The 10,000-nt window shown below is 50.1% G+C and overlaps 1 long non-coding RNA gene and 1 other non-coding gene across 2 annotated transcripts; both read left to right on the forward strand.

Annotated features, from left to right (window-relative positions):
* Positions 1–275: 275 nt before the first annotated feature.
* On the forward strand, positions 276–357 carry LOC149434818 (small nucleolar RNA MBII-202). Its single transcript, XR_016308616.1, has one exon. It is a non-coding gene; the product is annotated as a small nucleolar RNA MBII-202 (small nucleolar RNA).
* Positions 358–362: 5 nt separating this feature from the next.
* On the forward strand, positions 363–2,068 carry LOC149434819 (uncharacterized). The gene is made up of 2 exons (XR_016308614.1): positions 363–480; positions 1,870–2,068. It is a non-coding gene; the product is annotated as an uncharacterized LOC149434819 (long non-coding RNA).
* The last annotated feature ends 7,932 nt before the right edge of the window (positions 2,069–10,000 follow it).

Below are 10,000 nucleotides of genomic sequence, written 5' to 3' on the forward strand. Positions count from 1 at the left end.
TGTGGCTCCCCCCTCCTCTGTATGTGGCTCCCCCCTCCTCTGTATGTGGCTCCCCCCCCCCTTCCTCTGTATGTGGCTCCCCCCCTCCTCTGTATGTGGCTCCCCCCCTCCTCTGTATGTGGCTCCCCCCCCTCCTCTGTATGTGGCTCCCCCCCCCTCCTCTGTATGTGGCTCCCCCCCTCCTCTATATGTGGCTCCCCCCCCCTCCTCTGTATGTGGCTCCCCCCCCTCCTCTGTATGTGGCTTCACAAATGGGGGTTATCTATACAGTCACATGATGACACTTTCTCCGGAATCTCTGTATTCCTGTGATGACTTTTTGAACCCTTTTTTAGCTGATGACTGTACCCCCCCCCCCCCCCCCCCCCCACAGTCGGAGCATACAGAGCTGTACTTCTTTCTCATCGTTTTTTATTTTTTCAGGCTGAAGAGTTGAAGATGGCCACCCAACTGAAGGGCCCAGTCATGCCAATCCGCCAGGTGAGTTCTGTGGTGGGAAAAAAAATTTCTTGTGGTGGTGTGATTTTTTTTTTATTTTTTTATTTACACACAGTGAAGGAAATGCGTATTTGCTCCCCGGCTGATGGGGAATGTTCGCCCCTCACACAGGAATGATCGGTCTAACAATGGAATGTTCGCCCCTCACACAGAAATGATCGGTCTAACAATGGAATGTTTGCCCCTCACACAGAAATGATCGGTCTAACAATGGAATGTTCCCCCCCTCACACAGAAATGATCGGTCTAACAATGGAATGTTCCCCCCCCCCTCACACAGAAATGATCGGTCTAACAATGGAATGTTCCCCCCCCCCTCACACAGAAATGATCGGTCTAACAATGGAATGTTCCCCCCCTCACACAGAAATGATCGGTCTAACAATGGAATGTTCCCCCCCTCACACAGAAATGATCGGTCTAACAATGGAATGTTCGGTGTAACACTGAGAGACAGAATACAACAACAAATTCAGCAGAAATGCGTCTAACAAATGATGACGGATCTGCATGTTCATGAGGGAAAGAAGGATTTGATCCCCTATCATTCAGCAGGATTTCTGGCTCCCAGGTGTCTCTCATACAGGTAACAAGCTGAGATTAGAAGCAGTCTCTTAAAGGGAGTGCTGCTAATCTCATTGTGTTACCTGTATAAAAGACACCTGTCCACAGGAGCCATCAAACCATCAGATTCCAAACTCTCCACCATGGCAAAGACTTGATTTGGATTTGATCCCCTACCATTCAGCAGGATTTCTGGCTCCCAGGTGTCCAGACAGATTTCAGGGAGTTATTCCTAAAAATTACAGGTCTACAATAACAAAACATTTCCATGCAAAAAAATGTACCGCTTTGAGCACAGAAATACTGACATCAGACCGCTGGGGAGGTTAAGTTAACACCCCGAAATCTGTTTGGGAAAATGCTGTACAGAATCGGATCGCATGGGTGTTCGCCGATCCGATTCTGGTGCGGACAAAAGGATCCTGCACCATTTTGATGCGGTGCGATTTGAACCATACAAAAAGTACGGCTCAAACTGCACCGCACATAAGTCGCATGTGATTTGCACAGGAATGCGCCGGGTTCTCGTACGAATCACATGCGATGTGACGCAGCGCAGAAGAGTGAACCCGGGTTAAGGAGGGAGAGTAACTCCCTGCAAATGCAGGTCTTGTGGGAGGCGGGCCGCCGTGGTCTAGAGCCTTATAAAAGGCGATTTGTAACCATTTGGATTAACGCAGAACACGGATTCGTATGAAAGGTAACATGCGAAGGGGGGAGGAGCCTCGAGTAGAGCCGGTTCCGGCTTGTTTATGGGGTCTCTTGCTGGGATGATACTCATTTCTTTTTTGTTTTTTTGCTTTTCAGACTTTCAAGAAAGAAAAGGCGAGAGTCATCTCCGAGGACGAGAAGAACTTCAAAGCCTTCGCCAGTCTGCGTATGGCACGCGCCAACGCACGGCTCTTCGGCATCCGAGCCAAGAGAGCCAAGGAAGCCGCAGAGCAGGAAGTGGAGAAGAAAAAGTAAAACTAATCCTGGAACTGTTAATAAACAAAAAGTTGTATAATTCGGCTCCCTGGGTGTTTCCTTACATGGGACGTCGGGGAGATATTGGCCATGGCGGGTACGCTGCGTGGGCGTGGCGCTCTGGTCCTTGGTTCCCGATAGCTGCGCATGCGCTGCTGCGTGTCGCGAGGAAAGGGCGATCTCTGAAATATTGTCTCCAAACGCCAAAACCATGTCTGAAAGGGCTCGCCATATCCGTTCTGAAGAAAATCCATTTCCTGGACAGGATGTATTAGAAATGTTTATTCCGTGGCCTGGAGTAGTGGTCTCCAAACTGTGGCCCTTTGCTTGGTTTTATCCGGCCCTTGGGGCACTAATCCATCCACTGACACCAACATTGGGATACAATTCCACCCAATATCACCGACCATGGGGCACTCTTCCTCCCAATGACGTCAACAATGTGGCACTTTCTCTTGCTGACACCTTCAGTGGGGCACAATTCCTTCCAAAATACAAAGGATAGGGCACACTTCCTTCCACTGCATTATTCATTCCACTGACACCTACAGTAGAGCACAATTCCTCTCACTGACACCAGTGCTGGGATACAATTCCTCTCACTGACACCAGTGCTGGGATACAATTCCTCTCACTGACACCAGTGCTGGGATACAATTCCTCTCACTGACACCAGTGCTGGGATACAATTCCTCTTGCTGATGCCAACCATGGGGCACCATTCCAATTGACACCAATGTTGGGGCACTGTTCCTCCAACTGACACCGATGACAAGCCACTATTCCACCCAGTAAATGGGGCACAATTCCTCTCACTGACACCAGTGCTGGGATACTATTCTTTCCAATGACACCAACCATGGGGCACCATTCCAATTAACACCATTGTTGGGCACTGTTCCTCCCACTGACACCGATGACAAGCCACTATTCCACCCACTGATGCCAGTGATGGGGCACAATTCCTCTCACTGACACAAACGCTGGGGTACAATTCATTCAAATCATACCAACCATGTGGCACCATTCCAATGGGGCACTGTTCCTCCCACGGACACCGATGACTAGCCACTATTCCATCCGGTGATGGGGCACAATTCCTCTCACTGACACCAGTGCTGGGATACTATTCCTTCCAATGACACCAATGATGGGGCACAATTCCTCTCACTGACACCAGTGCTGGGATACCATTCTTTCCAATGACACCAATGATGGGCCACAATTCCTCCCACTGACACCAACAATGGGCCACACTTCCTCCCACTGACACCAACAGTGGGGCACAATTCCTCCTGGCCCCAATGATGAGAAACTATTCTTTCCACTGACACCAATGATGAGAAACTTCTTTCCACTGACACCAACGATGGGGTACAGTTCCTTCCCTAGTTACAAAGATCAGGCGTTGTTTACAGTGAAGTCAGGACATTTTCTGCTGACTTCCTGCAGTCCAGCTCCCCCTAAAATCGGAAAAGCCGTTAACTGGCCCTTTGTTTCTGAAGTTTGGGGTCCCCTGGCCTAGAGGAAGGATTAGATGACGGGAACAAGACTTCTGCCTCCAGCATGGATGTACAACGCCTTGCCACTTGCTGACCGTCTAACTGGGAAAATACGGCAGGTTTTTGACGTTTAATGCCGAGTCATGCTGCAGCTGGATGTGTTCATTTTCCCCTCAGCCGCTGGTCTTCCAGGTAAGTGATCCAAGCGGCAGATTCCCCGCAGGATCACTGTTAGCGGTGGGAGGGGTCACTCCATGTTATCACTTAACCCCCCCGACCCCGGTGCTTCCTGGGTTTGGCTGAACGGCGGGCCTGGGAACCGATCCGGCGTTCTGGTTGCAGAAAAAAAAGTGGAACGGGCTGCATTTTTCCTGCACAGAACTGTACTGGAACGCACCAAAAACACATTGGAACTCGTGTCCCTATTTAAATTGATGCGTTCCAGTTCATCTTTTCCCCTTTTTCATCAAATGCGCATGCAGAAACACATCTGGACTGCGGTTCTAGAGTGTGAACCAGCCCTTCAGTTGAAGAACAGGGAAAAAATGAACTGGAACGCACCAAAATCGCACATCCAGAACCCAACTGGACTGCGTTTTCTATAGTGTGAACCGACCCTAAAGCAATGCACTGGAACAGACAGGTGTGAATGGGCCCTAAGGGCTCACACTCCATGCGTTTCAGTTGCTTTTTTTCCTGCATCCATAACGCACAACAATTAGGTGATATGGTTGTTAATGTCGTAGTTCACATTAAATTTCGGATGCAGAAAAAAAACAGGTGGCATTTTTCCTGCACTGGAATGCACATGTCCCTATTCAAATTTCAGAAAAGGGAAAACATGAACTGGAATGCAATTACATGCAGAAACGCATCCGGACTGGTTTTCTATAGTGTGAACCAGGGGTGGACTGACCATTTGGAAACTCGGGCACTGCTCGAGGGCCCGGGGTCAGTAGGGGGCCCCAGGAGAAGCCCCTGGTACCTTTTTCATAGGCTTTTTTGAGTTTGGTCAAGGACACGGGCCTCTTGATCCCCTATTGCCCAGGGGCCCCATGAGCTGTCAGTCCGCCCCTGGTGTGAACTGACCCTAAAGCAATGCACTGGTACAGACAGGTGTGAATGGGCCCGAAGGGTCAGCTCACACTGTGTTTCAGTCGCTTTTTTTCTGCATCCAAAACGCACAGAAAGGTTATATGGTTGTCAATGTCATAGTTCACATCAGTGCTTCAGTTCCAGTGCGTTCTAGTTGCAAAAAAAAAAAAAAATGGGCTGTATCTTTTATGCACAGAACTGTACTGGAACGTGGTAAAGTGCATCAAAAACGCACAAAAAAGGCACTGGGACTCGCATGTCCCTATTTAAATTGAAGAAAAAGGGGAAAAGATGAATTGGAACTCATGAAAAATGTGCCAAAAACATCTGGACTGCGTTTCTATAGTGTGAACCGACCCTAAAATGCCCTGGAACAGACGGGTGAATGGGCCCTGAGGGCCGTCGTACTACATGCATTTCAGTGCTTTTTTTTTCTGCATCCAAAATGCACAGAGTAGGTTATATGGCTGTCAGTCGTCGTTCACATCAGCGCTTGCATTTCCGGATGTAGAAAAAAAATAGAACAGGCTGCATTTTCCTGCACAGAACTGTACTGGAACGCGGTAAAACGCAGTGGAACGCACATGTCCCTATTTACGTTGAAGAGGGAAAAACCAGAAAGCATCAAAAATGCACATGTGGAAACGCATCTGGAATGCTGCTGGGGGGGGGGGGGGCCTGTGATTTCTATAATGTGAACTGGCCCTTAAATTGAAGAAAAAAAGAAAAAGATGAACTGGAACGCATCAAAAATGCATCGGAATGCACTGCAACACACGTCCCTATTTAAATTGAAGAAAAAAAGATGAACTGGAACACAAAAAAACTCACCGGAATGTGCCAAAAACATGCATGCTGGAATGCACCCGGAACGCATCTGGACTGCATTTCTATAGTGTGAACCGGCCCTTTTATTGAAGAAAAAGGGAAAAGATGAACTGGATCGCATCAAAAACGCACCGGGACTGCGTTTCTATAGTGTGAACTGGCCCCAAGGCAATGCCCTGAAACACACGGATGTGAATGAGCCCTAAAAGCACCGGGACTGAGGTTCAGCAGCAATCAGTCCCCCCCAGCAGGTGGCAGCATTTCTCTTTTCATGGAGGGCGCCGGCGTCTGACGGGACATATATTGAGGCCGTGCGACAATTTGCTCACACTCGGAATGCACATCCTGAATCTGTAACAGCTGTTTGCGTTTTAATTAACCCACTTTGGGCTTCATTGGGGACTCTTCCCTTCCGTCACTCCGCTATGACCGGCGATACAAAGAGAGCGACTCCTAATTCTGCTAATTAGCCATGCGATTTTTTTTTTTTTTTTTCCGGCTGGCAATGGCGGCACCCTCCGCTTCTCTGTCATCTCGGTCCCACAGCTTAGGCAGCTGGCTTCTGTATTCTGCATGCAATCATATCGCTGAGCTCCTGCCTGAAGTTAGAACTGTCTGGATTACACAATTGCCAATCAGATTCCATTTATTACGTTGAATCAGAATGTCATTGGCTGCCCACCTACTCAGTCTTTAAAGTGTCTGGAAATCCTCCATATCCCCAGTGAAGTGACTGGCCTCAGGTGATATGCAGAGATGAGACAAATCCTCCTACATAAGTTGTACCTGTTTATCTTCAGTATCCTTTACATCTGTTCAAAGTCTAGAATGTATAAAGTCTAGCTGGCAGTTCAGAAAAAAGGGGGCGGAGAGCTGAAATGACACACCGCAGATCTCAGTTAGGAGAGCTCTGAGAGCTGATTGGAGGGAAGAGACACCCCCCCCCTCCCCTCCACACAACACAAAGAAACAGAGCTTTGGCTGTCAATCTGGTCCCTCCCGTCACCATTTTTCTCTTGGTGTCAGGAAAACCTGACAGAAGTGATGCAGATAGCAGAGGCAGCAGACAAGAAATGACACTGTCATACTGGTGTGATTTGGGAATTGAAATGGCATCTTATGAAAGGGAATGTCAGTGTCTGAACGTGCGATTTGCAGCGCGATTTCTAAAGTAGTGACTTTTTCTGGAGTTTTGTTGCGATTTCACATACATGGAATACAATAGAAATCACACTGCAAATTGCAAGAAATCGTTGAAAATCTTCCCAAGTAGCAATAAAGTCTTCAGAAGTCGCACGATTTTAAACTTGTGGAAGCATCGATTTGAGGGCCGTAGTCGCAATGATCTCTAGCAGTCTCTTGTAGTGGGGGGTGCATTACTGAAACCGGAGCACTCAGAATCTGGTGCGGCTGTGCATGGCAGCCAATCGGCTTCTACCTTCAGCTTGTTCAGTGAAACTTTGGCAATAAAACCTGGAAGCTGATTGGTTCCTATGCAGAGCTGCAGCAGGTTCTCCCCCAATGTCTCTCCAGCCTATGACTGTCTATTGAGTCACGTCCCGAGTCTCCATCTTCACCGATATCGGGTTTGCAGTCTCTGACCATCTCCTGTTACATGTCTTCATGTTGTCAGAGACCACTTCCTGTATGATTGCACTCACTGAGGATCATGCGTGACCTCTTGGTGATGCCAGGGGCTGCAAACAGGTGGTGTCACCAGAACAACAGTGGTGTCAACTAAGCTGATCAACTCTGTGCTAAAATAACTTTTTTTAAGAAAATGTATTCAAATATATATTCTTAACTCAAAAGGTTTCTTCTATTACACTCAGTCTCCTCCACATCTCCAAATTGTTTTTTTTTTTTTTTTGCTGTTGTGATCTGACTTTCTGCTGGAGGGTGGCTACACTAATTCTCCATGGTCCCCCTGTATGTATGAATGTAGTCCCCCTGTATGTAGGAATGCAGCCCCCCTGCCTTGGTCCCCCTCCCTGTATGTAGGAATGTAGCCCCCCTGCCTTGGTCCCCCTGTATGTAGGAACGTAGCCCCCCCTGCCTTGGTCCCCCTGTATGTAGGAATGTAGCCCCCCCTGCCTTGGTCCCCCTGTATGTAGGAATGTAGCCCCCCTGCCTTGGTCCCCCTGTATATAGGTATGTAGCCCCCCTACCTTGGCCCCACTTTGTGTAAGAACGTAGCCCCCTGCCTTGGGCCCCCTGTATGTAGGAATGTAGCCCCCCCTGCCCTGGTCCCACTGTATGTTCGAATGTAGCCCCCCTGCCTTGGTCCCCCTGTACGTAGGAATGTAGCCCCCTGCCCTTGTCCCACTGTATGTAGGAATGTAGCCCCCCTTCCTTGGTCCCCCTGTATGTAGGAATGTAGCCCCCAGCCTTGGTCCCACTGTATGTAGGAATGTAGCCCCCCTGCCTTGGTTCCCTTGTATGTAGGAATGTACAACCCTACCCTGGTCCCACTGTAAGAACGTAGCCCCCCTACCCTGGTTCCACTGTATGTAGGACTGTAGCCCCCTCCCTCCCCCCCCGCCGTTGTTCCCCTGTATGTAGGAATTAGCCCCCCTGCCCTGGTCCCACTGTATGTAAGAATGTAGCCCCCCTGCCTCAGTCCCCCTGTATGTAGGAATGTAGCCCCCCTGCCTCAGTCCCCCTGTATGTAGGAATGTAGCCCCCCTGCCTTGGTCCCCCTGTATGTAGGAATGTAGCCCCCCTGTCGTGGTTCCCCTGTACGTAGGAATGTAGCCCCCCTGCCTTGGCCCCACTTTATGTAAGAATGTAGCATCCTGCCTTGGTCCCCCTGTATGTAGGAATGTAGCCCCCCTGCCTTGGTCCCCCTGTATGTAGGAATGTAGCCACCCTGCCTTGGCCCCACTTTATGTAGGAATGTAGCCCCCCTGCCGTGGTTCCCCTGTACGTAGGAATGTAGCCCCCCTGCCTTGGCCCCACTTTATGTAAGAATGTAGCATCCTGCCTTTGTCCCCCTGTATGTAGGAATGTAGCCCCCCTGCCTTGGTCCCCCTGTATGTAGGTATGTAGCCACCCTGCCTTGGTCCCACTGTATGTAAGAATGTAGACACCCTGCCTTGGTCCCCCTGTATGTAGGAATGTAGCCCCCCTGCCTTGGTCCCCCTGTATGTAGGAATGTAGCCCCCCTGCCTTGGTCCCCCTGTATGTAGGAATGTAGCCACCCTGCCTTGGCCCCACTTTATGTAAGAATGTAGCATCCTGCCTTGGTCCCCCTGTATGTAGGAATGTAGCCACCCTGCCTTGGTCCCCCTGTATGTAGGAATGTAGCCACCCTGCCTTGGCCCCACTTTATGTAAGAATGTAGCATCCTGCCTTGGTCCCCCTGTATGTAGGAATGTAGCCACCCTGCCTTGGTCCCCCTGTATGTAGGAATGTAGACACCCTGCCTTGGTCCCCCTGTATGTAGGAATGTAGCCCCCCTGCCTTGGTCCCCCTGTATGTAGGAACGTAGCCCCCCTGCCTTGGTCCCACTGTATGTAAGAATGTAGCCCCCCTGCATGTAGGAATGTAGCCACCCTACCTTGGTCCCCCTGTATGTAGGAATGTAGCCCCCCGGCCTTGGTCCCACTGTATGAAAAAATGTAGCCCCCCTGCATGTAGGAATGTAGCCACCCTGCCCTGGTCCCCCCGTATGTAGGAATGTATCCCCCCTGTCTCGGTCCACCTGTATGTAGGAATGTAGCCCTCCCGCCTTGGTCCCCCAGTATGTAGGAATGTAGCCCCTCGCCTCGGTCCCCCAGTATGTAGAAATATAGCCCCCGTGCCTTGGTCCCCCGGTATGTAGGAATCTAGCCCCCCCTGCCTCGGTCCCCCTGTATGTAGAAATGTAGCCCCCCTGCCTCGGTCCTCCTGTATGTAGGAATGTACCCCCCCGCCTCAGTCCCCCTGTATGTAGGAATGTAGCCCCCCTGCCTCGGTTCCCCTGTATGTAAGAATGTAGTCCCCCTGTATGTAGGAATGTAGCCCCCCTGTCTCGGTCCCCCTGTATGTAGGAATGTAGTCCCCCTGCCTTGGTCCCCTGTATGCAGGAACGTAGCCCCCCTGCCTCGGTACCCCTGTATGCAGGAATGTAGCTCCCCTGGCTTGGTCCCCCTGTATGTAGGAATGTAGCCACCTTGCCACGGTCCCTCTGTATGTAGGGAGCTTGATTGTACACACCTGTGTCCATGGAGGGGATTGGAACACCTGAATCACATGATATGGAGGGGATTGGGGCACCTGAATCACACAATATGGAGGGGATGGGGACACCTGAATCACATGATATGGAGGGGATTGGAACACCTGAAGCACATGATATGGAGGGGATTGGAACACCTGAATCACATGATATAGAGGGGATTGGAACATCTGAATCACATGATTTGGAGGGCGGGGCCAATGCGTAATTACAACCTCACATGTGCTGTGATTATTAGTTCTGCCACTAGGTGGTAGTGTTATTTCTTGGACAATGCAATGCTCCTTCATCTAGATCAGGGGTGTCAAACTGGCGGCCCTCCAGCTGT

This window comes from Staurois parvus, unplaced genomic scaffold (assembly GCF_062004578.1).
Source record: "Staurois parvus isolate SC_StPar_1 unplaced genomic scaffold, SC_StPar_1.0 ptg001667l, whole genome shotgun sequence".
Taxonomy (NCBI): Eukaryota; Metazoa; Chordata; class Amphibia; order Anura; family Ranidae; genus Staurois; species Staurois parvus.